Below are 15,420 nucleotides of genomic sequence, written 5' to 3' on the forward strand. Positions count from 1 at the left end.
CCCATGCCATCCCCTCCGCAGCACCTCCTGTGCGGCAGCCCAGTCTCCTGGAGCTGGAGAGATGCGATCCAAATCTCTTGGCAACATTAAATCTCATTCAATTAACTTTGTTGGGGGACAAAGTTATTTTGCTCCTGATGTTTATAAGTCTGATTTGCCACCCAGCAGCTAGGCAATTAGGTATGGCACAGCTGATGTGAAAAGACACAGCATGCTCCAGAACAGCAGAAAGAACCCATTAACCAAAAACCCTGCCAAGTCCTCAAAAAGGCCCACGGTGGCAGCAGGTGCAGGCAACTATTGGCCTTCAGTGCCTTCTATAATGTGGTCTGCACCCATTTTGTTTCCACCTGCAGAGACACCTGCCCCAAGGCACCACAGCTCTGGTTTTGGCCCCATAGGGCATCCCCACCTACCGATGGAGGTACCAACAAAGGGTGGGCAGGTGCTGTGTCCTGGCTAACTATATGAACATACATCTCCATCTGGCACTTCCCTGTGAATAAAAGCTCATCGTTGTCTCCAAAGAGATTTCTTTTGCACCTGTAACAAAGCAGGGGGGGTCTTCTAGGTCGCTGATGGAGGAAACTACTCCTCGACCCAACGAGGAGGTGCTAGGGTGCGGTACCAGCTGGGAAGTGGTGGGTTAACACTGCAGGCCTCCCCTGTGTGTGATTTGACTTGCGCTTAGTTGCAGCGCATGAATCTTTAATTACATCTATATGACATTAAAGGGAAATTAGTATAGTCAAAATTCATATTCTTTCCAGAAAGAGTAAAAAAATAAATAACCAAAGAGGTAGTAATTTGTTTTTACCACGCAGCAGGTGGTATTATATCCCTCATTAAATTATACAGATATGATTAATATTTATCTACATTTGTACCACTATCCATCAAATTCAGTACTCACCACACCATCCTTAGCTCTGCACTTGTTTTGAAATGCATTTCATCAAAGTGGTGAGACATAAGTAAAAGTGGTGAACAGGACCTGGACACAGAGACACCCCTGTGCCCCAAAGCAATACAACATCATGGGCATCATTAACACAACCTACACCTTTTTTTCATCCTGTTTCTGACTCCAGGTAGAAGTAAATTCAAGAGGCTGGGGGAGAGGGATCGTTCAACTTTTTTTTTTTTTTTTGGTTTGTGTTAATATTGAAAATACCTTTTTTTTTTTTTTTTTTTTAATATTGAAAAGAGTCGTTTTGAAAACAGGTGGCTCTATACAGTTCATACCCAGCAAAATGCACGTTCACATCCTTATAAAGGTGTGTTCTTCTGCAAGTTGCCCTCCCGGTGTGTGTCCTCCCACTGCTTCCCCCTGTATCACCACTCACACGTCGCAGATCCCCCCCCGCCTGTTCAGCCCTGGATGCCACACAGCTGATGGCAGCAGGACGCTAAATTTAATTTGCATCTTGTAATGCAAACGCGCCCAGAGGTTGAAGCAACAGGCAGGTTTTTATAAATCAGATTTTACATACAGTATCATTTTTTCCCCAGCCGCTCTCAGAGCGTGAGGAAATAGGTATTTCGCAGGCAGCACTTGAGCTGAGCTTAACCACCTCTGTTGAAAAATGTCACCACAAATTTGTCACTGAACCAGGGTGACATTTAAGGTGGCTACTGTGACAAAATATTTTACACTGAGAGAGCTGCTTTTCTGGGTTTCATCAAGTTCAGAAAAGATTTTCCCTTTAGTTGTCGTAAATACACTTAGCCTAGCCTGTAATTTAGCATGTTCCCCAGCAGCTAGCTTTTCAAATCCAGTTCTCCAGAACCTCCTGGAGATATTACCAACATGGCCTTGTGGCGAAATGAAATCCTGGAGCTACCCCAGCACAAAGGGAAAATCTGTGTGCTGGGACCTAAGGGCAGAGCGCGCACTAAAAGGACATTATGAACCGCTGGTGGAGCCGTGCTAGGATAAAGGCTCCAATTTATTCCTGCAAGCGCGGCAGTTCTGCTTCTGTATTTCTGATGGCGATACAAGCACACTTCCCTGTGAAAGCAGGAAAATTCCTGCTGCCACTGCTAAGATACAGGCCACTCATAAATATTTACCACAGCACGCGGTGAGCCGAGAGCTGGGCACTCCTGCTGGGACCAGCCACGGAGACAAACGATGGCTGTGGAGCGAAGCCAGTGGGTTTACGCTCAGGAGATCTGGCTGTGCCAAAGGGTTTTTGCATGATGCTGGCAAAAGCCACAAGAGCCCCAATTCTGGTATTGATTTTTATGACCGCTCACCCAGAGCCAAAGGCACTGGAGAGCCTCATCCCCAGCTCCCCCAGGCCCCAGTTTCACACCAGTACTTTGGGATAACCATATGGGCTGGTGGTATGGGTGTGTTGTAATGCTCATCACGTTAATCTTTTAAGCATCTTGAGACCCTGGTATGGACAGCGCTACATAAGTACTGTTATTTTTAAGCGTACACAGCCAAAGACCAATAAACTAATTACATCCCCCTTAGGAAAAGAGAAGATATTAATCTTCTCACATTAAATCTGTCCAGGGTAAACATTCTTCTCTCCTCCTGCTGTTAAAACATGTTGCCATAAGTGTTTAGTGCAACATCTGACCTGTTTCTCTGGAATCTTCCTAGATTAGGGTCAGGCCATTTGCACTTCAATAGTTGCAGGGCTGTACCGCAGTTTCTGGGGCTGGAACATGGCTCGGCTGTAAACACTTGCTGGAGGCTGTAAAATGGCATAAACAGGCTGGGCCAGGGAATATTTTATAGTTTTGGAAGGAGAAAATCGTTGTACTTGAATCTTTTTTTTTTTTCACTCCTTTTTGGTTGTGAGCCTAAAAATTTATGGAGGTCTTTGAGGTCAGCACTTCCAAATGGCTTAAAGACAAAGCTGCAGCAAGCGTTTGCCAGGTGGAGAGGTAAAGCAAAGTGAAAAGGCCTGACTAGTGATCCACTCAGGCTGTATGGATGATATACGTACAGAAAGGGATGGGGATGCACCAGACCTGTCAGCCTTGTAGACCAGCTCCACCCTAAGGGACAGAGGAGCCTATAGCATGCTAAAGGCTGTGTGCTCCATGCAGATCCTGGCACAAAAGCCCCAGAGGGGTTCCCTGGACATTATCACCATATAGGATCATCATAATACGAAAATCTATTCTGCTGCACAGTGAGGAATTGTGCCATTTCCCCTGGATCTTCTCCTCCCCTTTCCCAAAAATCCTCTCCTGTCACACTCAGCTTTGTTACCTCTTACCATTTAATAAGCACATATTGTTTAAGTCCTCGTAGACAGCACCGTATCCACTTGGCAATGATTAAAAGAGCCAAATCAGACTGCCTGTTCACTTTCCAGCTCCCCAGAGAGGTGGCACATTGTGCCACACATCCGCCTGCATTCCTGCACTGCCAGATATCCCCATTATTTCTGTCTGTACCATCAGTTTCAACGTGCTACATCCTAGTCTAGGATAAAGGCACATCCTGAAAATTCGTACTAAAGTACAGACAAACATACAAGCTGTCTCGGCGAACTAGCTACATGTGTAAATAGCTTCCCAGAGGAGCAGACTCAGCTTGATGATTAAAATCAGCTCCAAAATCCACAGGAATCACAAAAAGAAAAGAAAAAAAATACTACTTTGAACCAGGGGCTGTGATCCAGGTCTTTGGTTAATTGAAAATGGGTAACAGAGGCTGTGACACCTGCGGGGCAGCCTTTGGTCACTAATCCACTCCAGTTGGCCACAAAGACTTGCGACAGTTGTCACCCTTCCCGCCAGGCTCAGCAGGGAGGTGAGAGATGAATGCCCTGGGAAGCCAACCCACTCCCCCCCAGGCCTGTTATCTTCTGGATGGGGTCGGGGCAAAGCCACGGGGGAGCAGAGGTGAAGCATGCATTGCCCCCGGCCATGCAATACCTGCCTCCCAACAGGAAATAGGAAGTTTGGCCTCCACAGCTTTTAATCTGTGGGTACAGAGAAGGAAAAAAAAAAAACAGGGGGGATTGTAAAAAATTCCAGGGGATTGAACTAGTATCATAAACAGGTGAAAATGACTTTTCAAAGAAAGCAACGTTCTCTACAGAGAGAAATTTTTGGTTTCTCAAGTGGATGCCACCCCAGCTCCAGCCTCAAAGTCCTGCAGAAAGCCCCCGGGAAGGCTTCAGCCCTTTGGCTCCAGGGCAAATCCCCCGGCTTGCAGCACAGATCTCACTTTTGTTAAGGCAGAAGCTGCTTTTTGATTCCTTCTCTGAAGCATCCTGGCCTGCCTGGTCCCGCGGTGAGGTCATAACTCAGGGCTGATCACATCACAGCGCGTTGCCATGGCGATGCCCGAGCTGTCACCGAAGGATGCGTGCTATGATTTCACAGCAGATGGGCTGTGAGGGAGGAAGCCCTCATTTAAATTTTAAAAATTGCTTTAGTAATTAGCAAGAGCAATGGGGAAAAAAAATATATTGAAAAAGAAAGAAAGAAAAAATATCCCCGAAACTGGCAGCCTCAGCAAAGGGTAATGAATTCTGCAGGCAGGGATGGGGGGAGCAGGGGCTGCTGCTCCCAGTTCCCCCCATGGGGTCACTGCCCAGCTGTAGGGTGCCCCCCCTGCCTACCAGCACATTTCAAAGCACAGGGACAGCTCCCCTTGGTAGGGAAGGCAGGGTGCTGGCGGAGGATGCTGCAGGTCTCGGGCTGGGTTAAAGCACCAAGTGCTTGGCAGAGGGGAGATGTGTCCTCCTGGGTGCACAAGTTCTTAACAAGGAGCTGGCTCACGTACTCCTAGGGCCCTTTTTAATGCAGAAAATGAGGAGCTTGGAGTCCCAAGAAAGTACTTTTGTCCTTGCAGGGACATGGTGAAGCATCACTCCCAAGAGGAGAGTGCAGGCCCCAGTTCTCCCACCCCAGCCACACTGACCCATACAGCAGCCTGCGCTGGTCTGGCCCTGCATCCTCAGCATCTCTGGGGCTGAGCCCAGTTCCTCCTGTCCCTCTGCACACTGGAGATCAACAGCAGGCCCCCTGGCCCTTTGGGGACCTGCAGCAGGCCCCCCAGCACATGGGGGACCAGCAATCAAGGGGGCAGAGCAGACCAAGTCAAGCTTTTTCCAGCCTTGCTGCCCCTCCCCAGCAGAGGTGACCTTGACGAAGGTCCCCACCTCCAGGTCCCCATCCCTGCAGCCACCACGGCTCATTGCAGAGTTGCTGCCATCCCCATAGCTGCAGCTCTTCCACATCACAGCTGCTCAGCAGTCTCTGGGCAGGATTAAATCTCTCCTCCGCCTGCAGCAGGCAGCACACGCAGCATCTCGGGGACCTTGGGCTGAGTCCTCGTATTTAATGGGGAGAGCAGACTTTGGTGCAGCATGTTCCTTGCTCGTTCGGTGACTAACTGTTGATCTCTCGAAGAATAAGCCAGATGGTTCCCGTGATAAGTGATCAGCTCTCCTGGAGTTTTTGAAACAGAAAAAGACAGATGCCTGCGTGCCTCTTGCCAGGACCCATCTGAAAGCTCAGGCGATGAGTGCAGGCATGCCGGGAGCTTGTGTTTAGGGGATTCTCTCCATCCAGGCTCAGCAGCTGATCTTCCCCATCAACCCTGCTGAAGGGGAAGCATCTTGCCTCCTGACAGCCTCCCCCAGCTTAAGGGCATTACAGATCATAAGGTCAGCCCTTATAATTGGATCAGACCGCAGCAGTGCTTTGCTCTTCTGTGCATTTGTTTTAACATCTCATTTTGCAGACAGCACGTCTGATCGGTGCTCTCCACCTCAGCTTGTGTTTGTACAGCTCAGCGATTGAGGAAAGTGATAGGATTGACAAAGCATTTTAGCAGGGGAGAAAGCTTAATTTTGGTAGATGTTTTGCTGGGGGAAAAATGTGTATGGGTTGGAGAGCGAGTGGCAAGTGTAGGAGGTGAAAGAGCTCTGTTCCTCCGCACTGGTCATTGACCACAGTGCCAATGCCAGTGCCTCTCCTGCAAAGAGCAGAGACCAATATCTCTGCAAGAGAGGGAAGAAATAACAGTGTTTATCTGCTGACCTCTTTTCAATTTGTTTTTAACTTAATTTCTACCAATGTCCACACCAAGAGCCTAACTCCAGCATCAATCTGTAATTAAAAACACCAGCTGCGAGCCATGGCCTCGCCGTACCTGTGTGGGTGATAAAGAGCAGGGTGGGATGGAGCCAGGAGCCAGGTGTGTGATCAGCAGCTGTAGCTGAGCCTGGTTGTTCCTGCAAGCAGCTTGGGACCCCAGCCCAGAGCTGCTAAAGTCCCCTGGGGGGGGGGGGAAATGCATCCCGAAGCTCCCAGCCCACTCTCTGCTGCAGCATCCCATGCACAAGTCTCCTCCTGGTGCCACGGCGCTAGGCCAGCAGAGACATGAGCAACGTGCAGCCGTTTTTATTTCCATGCCTCTGTTTTGGCTTCCAGAGGACGCTCAGCTCCTCCGAGGATACACACGGAGTCTCCTCGGAGTGCAGCTCTGAGCTGCACCTCCACGAGGGGGAAGGAGCTCTGTAACGCTGACTCAGCCTGCAATTTCACAGGCTTAAACAGTCAGAAAGGAACCATCACGCTCAATAAGACCAAAACATATGTGACAATACATATGTCAGACGCTCATCTCCTCACCATTAAGGGTATATAGACACACGTATCAGCACAGAGTTCATTATCTCTGACCAAGGTGCTATTTCACAGGGGAGGCTGCAACTTCATCTGAGGTCTTTATGAAGCAGGCGTCACCTTAAATCTAGAGAAAGTGCACGGAGGAAATGAAGAGGGCACTGGATTTAAAGCAAGCCAATGTCCTGCCCTTGCTTCCCAGGGAAATTGTGCGTGCTCACTCACGGTGCTCCGTGAGCAGTGGGGCTTCCATCATGCTAGGAACTGAAAAGAGAGGCTTTATGCAAAATAAATAAATAAATAAATAAATACAACATATAGCAACAATAATAATTGCAAACTTCCGTTTTGCATATTCTGTATAAGCAATTTCCATCTCCTTACTTTACCCTGCATCATTTTAATGTTAGGCTTCCATAAATTAGTTACATACAAAGACTTAGCGAGAGTATTTACACCACTTTCACCATAGATACTTCTTTTTTAGTCTGATTTCCCAAAGAATTAATACTTTTGTATTAAAAGCCCTAATTGCAAATACTGCTCTCCTATCCCTCAGCAAATTTATGATCCTTTCTGTTGATCTCATTTAAATGGCAACAAAGCTGGTAAAAGTGCTGGAGGGCATGCCCTGTGAGGAGAGGCTGAGGACACTCGTGTTGTCCAGTTTGGAGAAAAGGAGGCTCGGAGGCGACCTTGCTGCTCCCTGCAGCTCCCTGAGGAGGTGGGGAGGGAGGTGCTGGTGATGGCAGGACATCTGGGAATGGCACAAAGCTGAGCCAGGGGAGCTTCAGACTGGCCATTAGGAACAATTTCTGTACCATGAGGGTGGTCAGACACTGTAAAAGGCTTCTGAGAGAGATGGTTGATGCCTCATGCCTGCTGGTGTTCAAGAGGCATCTGGATAATGCCCTCATTAGTGTGCTTTGACTTTTGGTTAGCCCTGAAGAGATCAGGCAGTGGGACTAGGTGATCTTTGAGGGTCCCTTCCAAGTGAGCTATTCTGTTCTGTTCTGTTCTGTTCTGTTCTGTTCTGTTCTATTCTATTCTATTCTATTCTATTCTATCCCATCCCATCCCTTCCCATCCCATTTCATCCCATCCCATCCCATGCTATCCTATTCTACCCTATCCTCCTATCCTACATCTGACAGGGCAGGAGTCAGAGATGCCCCCCCAGCCACAAGTTCCCAAAAGGAGAGCATGTGGACAGAGGTGCCACACGGATTGCTGGTCCCACTACTCCAGATTCAAACAGAGGAGGAGCTTGATGGCCAAACCAGGTCTCTGGTTTGCACTTCCACATGGGAAAACGCAAAGTCACGGAGGAACAGCTGTCCTTAGCCTTACCCCCACAATCTCCACAGTTGCCTTGCAGCAATGTTGAATAAACTGGGACAATTTTAAAACCGACACCCTCCTCGCCTTAAAACCCAGGAACCGTGCTCCATCCTTAATGGCTTTTCAGCTCCTAATTGCTATGACGTCATGTAGGTTTTGGGGGAACCTCAAGAGGGCCCTGATTTAGCGCAGGGACCGCCCCGACCTGGGCTGGGAAGTGCCTTTGTCCCCAAAGCCTGCCCCCAAGCAAGGCACCCGGCTCCCGCTGGCAGCCCTCGTTTGCACTTGAAAGCCGGCGTTGACGGCAGCATCACCTAACCGGGCAAAGAGCCCTTCGCGTTTGGCAGTGAAAAAAAAAAAAAAAAAAAAGGAAAAAAAAAAAGTTAAAGAGGCCTTAAAGAAAGTGCTAATTAGGACAACCGCAAGGAGAGGATTTTTCGCTTGCCTTTCCATTGATCTGCCCTGTAAAGAGTATTTTACATTAACAAGTGTAGCAGTCATTAAAACGCTGTGGCTCTTCTTTGTTTTCGGTTCCCAAATCACAGAAAATTATTTAAGACTAGAAAAAAAACCTTCGGGGGGAGGGGGGGGGGTACTTTTGCAGAAAAAATAGCTTTTTTTTTTTTTTTTCCACCAAGCATTCAGAATTCGGCAATATTTCCACGGCTGAAGAGTTAAAGTGCATTCGGCAGTATTTATCAGAAAGCGGAATTTCCATTAGAAAGAAATAAATCCCCGGGGACGAAACCCAAAGGTCAACGAGCATCAGCAAGCCCGAGAGGTGGTCTTCGGTGCCCCCGGGGAGGTCGCCTGCGCTCGTCCCTTCCCCGGCAGCTCCCTCCTGGCGAGGAGCCGAGAAGTTAAAGCAAAGCGGTGAGAGTGGAGAGAGGCAGGGATCCGTCCCGTTCTCAGCCGGAGCTCTCAGAGACTGCACTCAATCAGGCAGGCAAAAACACGCCTACTCAGCTCAGGGTATCCCCGCAAAGAAATCTCTTGACATTGCTTTGACATATTTACTTTCTCACGCGATTTTTTTTTTTATTTTTTTTTTCTTTCCAGTAGCAATAACTCCCGGCTCCTCTTCCCTGCACTCCGAGTGATGCCGGGCGGTCCCGTCCCCGCAGGAGGCTGGGGACACCGCGGTGCCCGGGGGTGTCGCTGAGCCCTGCGGGGGAGGGGAATCCAGCCAAGCTCTGTCCCCTTTTTGGGACACGGCCGAGTCCCACATCCTGCAGCTTCCGAGCCTTGGGATGTCGAGGTGGGAATGTGAATTTAAGGGCATCTCAGCAGAGGGAGCGCATCGCAGCCAGCCTGTCCCCGAAGTTACGGGGATGCTGTGCTGCTCGGTCCTGTTAGCCCGGACTTGTTGCAAGATCTGCCAGCCGGCAGCAAGCTAGGCTCGGCGGATTATTTCTTGTAATTAATACACCGTAATAAATAGAAAATAGCCCGGGTCCTGGCTGGCTGCGCGTCTTGGGTCGAAAGGGGAAGAGACACAAGAGTTTAACGACAGTTTTAAATGGGGGGCAGGCTTCCTGCGGCGCGGCAGAGATTGCAGCATCCCTTGGAAATACCCACTACCTTCCTGCAACGAACAGCCACCGCCTGCAGCACCCCCTTGAGCCCCCCCATCCCCAGCAGAGCCCGAAGAAATGCCTCCTGCCTCCCCAGGTGTCCCGAGGGGCAGCCTCAGGGAGGCGGCACGGCCCCATCCAGCCCCCGGTGCCCTCTCCACGGGTGGGGACGGGACCGAGAAAGGGGGGTCCTAACCCCACGGGGCGATGCTACGAGGGGAGAGGTCCCGTCCTGGGGCCGAGCCCCCCACCCCCGGCGGGGTGCCACCGGCGGAACCCACGCGTGCGGCGCTGGGGGCGTGGGAAATTCACGCGGCCGGGCCCGGGGCAGCCGGGGGGGGGCCACAACCCCGCTCCCAACTTTCCTCGGAGCCCAGGGACCCCGGCGGCCGCTCCGGCGGTGGTACCGTATGCAAATACGCAGGCTGACGTCAGAGATCATGTGGCTTTTGGCGTAGATCCCCGCCGATCGAGGGCTTTTTTTTTTTTCCCTTTTTTTTTTTTTTTCCCTTTTTCGTTTTTTTTTTTTTTTTTTTTTTTTTTTTCTCCTCTCCCTCCCCTCCTCTCTCTCTCTCTCTCCCTTCTTGCCGGGGCGGTGCGTGCGGGTGCGCGTAGCGGCTGCCCGCGGGGGGCCGTGCGCCGCGGCGGGGGCGGGGGGCGCGGGGTCCCGCGGCCGCGGGCAGCCGCGGAGCGGGTGCGCGGAGCTTTCCCCGCCGCTCCCCCCGAGCCACTTCGGGGACAGCGCCTTGGGGCTCAGGTAGGAAACTTCCCAGGCGGAGTCCCCCCCCCCTCCTCCTTCTCCTCTCCTCTCCTTCCCGAGCCCTCCTCGGCCGCCCTCCTCCTCCCTGCCCACATGCGCTTGCGGGCGCTCCCGCCCCGCTCGCTCGCACCCAACTTTTGCTCCTGGAAAAAACTGCTCCGGGAGCCCGACCGGGGGCTGGGGGGGTGCTGGAGCCTAAAGGGGGGAGCCGGGAGGGTGCTCGGGGTGGGTTTTTAATTGATCGCTTTTTTATTTTTTAGCAATGCGGCTTCTTTCCCCCTGCCCTCCCCCCCACCCCTTCTCCCTCCCACCCACCCCTCCGGTCCTTCTCCCCGCTGCCTCCCGATCGCAAGTTCGGGTGAAGGGGGAAAAGAGGAGGAGGAGGAGGAGGGAAAAGGGGGGGGGGGGAGGAAAAAACATGTCTACGTTTGTCTATGTCGACATCAGCAACACAAAATATGGCGTCCGCTTTCGACAGGGCGTTACGTAGAGGCGAGCAGGGCGATTTTGGCGGTGCGGGGTCGCAACGGGAGCCGCTGGCTCGCAGGGAGGGGAGATGGGGGAAAAGGGAAAAAAAAAAAAAAAAAGAAAAAAAAAAGCTCTCGGGTTGGGGGGGGGGGGGGGGGGGCTGCAGGAGACGGGCGAGGGGGTCCCGGGGCTGCCGCCGGGCTCCGCGCCCCGCTGCCGGAGTTGGCCGGGATTTCTTCGGATTTGAGGGGCTGTGATTTTGTTTCGGTTTGGTTTGTGTTGTGTTTTGTGTTTGTTTGTGTTTTTGTTTTTTTTTTCCTGTCCCCTTTCTGCCGGAGAGGGGGCACCGCCAGGCCGCGGCTCGGAGCCCCCCTGCCCTGCCCCGCTCCTCCGGGGGCTGCGGCCGGGGCAGAGCCGGGGGCACGGAGCCGCCCCCCCCCCCCCCCCCCAGCCGCTGCCCAAGTCCCCGTTTCGCCGGGGCGTTGATTTCTCCCAAAACGGGATCGGGAGATTTCGGGAAACTCGGCCTTTGGCACATTGCATCCACTTTTTTTTTTTTTTTTTTTTCTTCCTCAGGAGGGGGTGACTTTCTCTTTTGTTTTAGCGGCTTCCCAAAGCCAGCCCACAACTGTCTGCTTATTATTTTTTTTTTTTCCTTCCCTCTGTCTCGTCTCCGGGCTGAGGGGTGAAAGCAGAAGGCACAGATTTTGTCCCCTCTTTGCTAGGAATAAAACTTGGAAGCAGAGCTGGGACGTGCTGAGGAGCTCCACCTGCCTGGCTCTGGGGGTCCCTCTGCCCTCTGCTGCTGGGGGGCATCACCCTCGTCCCCAGATCCTTGGGCTCCCCAAGCACCTCCCCAGTAGAGCATCCCCACCCTGAGGGCAGGAGCTCCTTTTAAACCCCAGGAGCTCACCAGGGCCCTGACATACAGGGGAAAGGCAGCAAAAGTTTGTTGGGGGATTGGAAAGTGGAGAGCAGGAGGGGGAAAAGCATCCAGAGAAGCAGGGGTGGAAGAAAGAGGGGGATTTGCTGGGTGAGGAGCCTCCAGCAGCTCCTGCCAGCAGTGCTGGAGCAGTGAGTGATGCTGGGGGGGCACACGGAGCCCTGGGGGGCTTCACCTCTGCTCACAGCAAAGCTGAGGGCACAGCATGGGGATGTCAGTGAGGCAGAGCCAGTACCTCCTATGTGATTGTTGTGTCCCACCTCGATTCAAATAACACAGGTGCCAGCACCCCAGTTGGGGAAGTTTTAGCACATCCTATAGAGGAGAAATGACAGGAACTCCAGCAAAGCCCCTTTCCAACTTGGGGCTGAAAACTAACATGTCAAATGCCTCTGTGATACTATTTTCCATGAAATGATTGTAAATCATCGCTGCTCTCAGCTTCGTCCACTTCACCTACAAAGAGTTGTCATTATTTTAAAACTAGGGATTAAACTTCAGGCCGGTTTGTCCCCTGGCTGGAGCCGGGGCAGTTTTATAGGTGCGAGGAGGAGCAGGCTTGGACGTCTCCAGCAGAAACTTGTGTGTAGCCTTGCAGGGAAATAGCACGTGAGCTCCCAGAGTGTGTCTGGGTGCATGGTGTGGTGGTGTTAGGAGACCAGGAGAGGAGTGATTGTGTTGTTTGAGAGGTATCCGTGACAGAAGTGCTTTGCCTGTGTAATATATTCCTGTCCCGGTGAAGCCTTTCTGATGTAGATGTGGCTTCAGCCTGTAGGATGGACACAGCAACCCTTTGAAACACAGAATTGCAAATTGATCTCCGGGTCGGTGAAAGCCAGCCACTGGCCAGCAGGTTGGGAGAGTATAAAGGATAAAAAAAAAACATGCATTTTTTAAGTGGCTGGCCAGTCCTTGCTTTTTTTCAGGAGCCACTTGTGTGTTTATCCCCTCTCAGGCTGCCCCTGTGCATGTGCAGAAATGAATTGCCACAAGCTCTCCTCTGTTTGTCCTCTCTCCTTGTACCTGTGATGAACTCAGTCCCGGAAAGAGCTCGCAGACGTGCGTAGCTCAAAGCGATCAGCCCAAAGTCCATGTGATTACTCGCCTTCATAAAATGACGTTTTTCCTGCCTGGCCACCACAAAAGTTATCCCGTCAGAGTTTTGTCCTGCAGCACACCTCTGCTGTGGGTGTCTGGGAGGAGGGCGCTCCTTCAGCTGCTTTCTCCGCAAGTACCACGGTTTTCTCTTCTTTCCACCCCAGGGACATGCCACGATTTCCAGTCAAGGGCTGTAAAACCAGTAAACCATGGCAGGGGACATCCCAAGCTGGCAGTGTCACATTTTGATTCTTTTTGTCAAGGAGGTGGACTTCATGGTGTTTTAATATAAGCCCCAAAGGAGAAAACTAGCATTAAATATAGCAAAGGTACTCGCTTCTTTTTGCATTTTCAAACCAGTTTCAAACTGCAGCAGACTGGAATACAGCAGGTTTTGCTCGTCCTCATACAAAATGAGGCTTTTAATGCCAGGCGTGACATCACTGTGCTTGCATGTGCGACATCCTCCGTTTTTATCCCTTTTAGCTCTGCTCTAACTAGGGTGATCCTCAGGGATATCACTTGGAGTCTCTCGCGGCTGGGATGTTTTGACCCATATCTGAGTTATTTTTCTGTGTGTCCGCTTGACTTAAGGAACGAAGGCATCCACTGAGAATAAATACAAATAGTGTTTTGATTATAATTTGTTGAGAAATGGACATGGTCTCAACTGACTTCCCTGAGATTGTAGCATGGCTGTCAGTGGCAGCAAAGCTGCATTTCCTTTTTATGTGGAGAGTGTAATTTGAGTTTCAACTTCCTTTCAAGCATAACCATGATCCAGCTAGTGTGCCCTTTCCCTAACAGTTACTGCAAACCAGGGGTTGTAACATGCACAGCTCCCTGGTGGTATCTGTAGGTATTCCAAGTACGTAAGAAAATTAAGCATTATAGGCATTAACTTTAATCCATTAAAGTAATTCCTGGGATTCTGTCAAGGTGTGTTTACGTGTGTCATGTCAGCTGGAAATAGGTGTGTGGTGTTAGTTTATTTTATCTCCCGTGTGAAAATTCATAGGCCTGGAGTTCAGTAGATGTCATCATATGGTGATATTGGAGGTACACAGTGATTTGGGGGCTCTTCGGTAAAAGCTAGAAGACATAATGATTTCCAAAATGTTGCAAATACTTTTAATAGACAGTAGTATTTGTTGGTGTGGTACCCCGAGGTGGGAATAATGTGAACAGGGCCCTTAAAAGATTAATCCAAGAGAGTTCAATTCCAGCATTGCTGTCCTAAGGCAGTTCAGAAATCACCATCCCAGCCCTCCCTCCCCAAAACACCATGGCTTTACAGATCATAAGGTTGTGGGTCTTTTTGTTGTTGTTGATGTTGTTGTTTTGTCCTTGTGTTGTTTCTTTTCTGTTAAGAGAGAGACACTTCAGAAACACTGTGGTTTGCAAGTTAGGACAGCACTCAGCAAGCTGCTCTCTGTAATGTGCACCCCCCAAAATGGCTCTGAAGCAAAAACTGAGGTGTCTGTCTGGCAGCAGGAGTTGCAGTTTTATGTAAACCAGCCAGTACCGTGAGCATGTTGGTGCAACTGGGAGGCCTGGTCCAACTGGCGCACGTAGGGTGTCTGTGTGAAGTGTGTGAAAGATCCTCTGTTGTTGGTATAGGGTTTTTTTTGGGAGACCATTTTTTGTTTAGGGAGACCAGTGATGGTAAGCAGATGAGGTTTTGGCATTAGTGAACAGGAGGGGACCTGCAGGAAGTCCTCCTGGGGATTTAATCTGGGGGGTGTGGGGAGATTTCAGTGAATTGTGACAACTTTCTGCAAGTAGCACACTTCCAGGGTGGTGGAAGCAAGGCTTGCGCAAGGAATTTGGTGTCACACTGGTACTGATCCTCCTCATCATAGCTACATTTTCTCTCCGCTGTGGCCCCTGGGCAGACTTCCCAGCAGGGACACAATTTAGCAAAGCCAAGCCTGTTGACCATCAGCTTGCCCTTCGAGTTAACTTTTATGGACATTTTGTGGTGTCATTTGCACAAGTCCTCTCCACAAGTCCATAAACCATGGGTTAAAAAGCTGTGGTCAGCACTATTGAGCAGTGATGTGGTTCAAGTTCACCCTTGGGTGCAGCTGCCATCCAGAAAAAGCTCTGAAGTGATGTAGGTCTCCTCCTCAGGCTGCTTATAATCTCTTTATGCAGGGCATCTAGGGCCTAGGTGGGCATGAGCACTTTGGTGGGGTCCTCATCCCACAGCCACACCAAGAACTTGTTCCTCGAATTTACTGAGCACGGGTTTATCCTCTCAAAGCCAGGCAGTGAGCTGGACGAGCTGTGTAAGCACAAGATGCCCTTTTGCTTTTGATACAGGCCTTGCTGCTGGTGGGATACATGCTGCCCTGGGCTGATTCAGCATCGTGGCAAATGTCTGTGGCACTGTAGGAACTTCTTAAGTGGTATGTGTGTGTGTGTATATCTATCTATCTATCTATCTATCTATCTATCTATAAAAATATATATAAAGTACAGCATTTCAGTGATGTGATCTATGGCATGGTCCCAGCTGGCACCAAGGGCGAGGACAATTAGCTTCTTGTCAACAGCAGGAGGGGTGGGTTGGGAGCTTCCCCCCCTGCTTTCTGTGCCCAGGTTAGGCCATCATGGGCCTG

General features: G+C 50.7%; 1 protein-coding gene across 4 annotated transcripts in view; it reads left to right on the top strand.

Annotated features, from left to right (window-relative positions):
• Window positions 1-10,129: 10,129 nt before the first annotated feature.
• ZHX2 (zinc fingers and homeoboxes 2) overlaps window positions 10,130-15,420 on the top strand; it is a 68,338-nt gene continuing 63,047 nt past the window's right edge. For 3 of the 4 annotated variants that reach the window (XM_084511195.1, XM_084511194.1, XM_084511192.1), the window contains exon 1: window positions 10,130-10,284. The gene's annotated coding sequence lies outside the window, so the exon portion shown is untranslated. Of the gene's footprint in view, window positions 10,285-15,121; window positions 15,208-15,420 lie in introns of those variants that run through there. The other variant, XM_084511193.1, reaches the window with a different exon arrangement.

Source organism: Aythya ferina (assembly GCF_964211825.1).
Source record: "Aythya ferina genome assembly, chromosome: 2".
NCBI classification, from domain to species: Eukaryota; Metazoa; Chordata; class Aves; order Anseriformes; family Anatidae; genus Aythya; species Aythya ferina.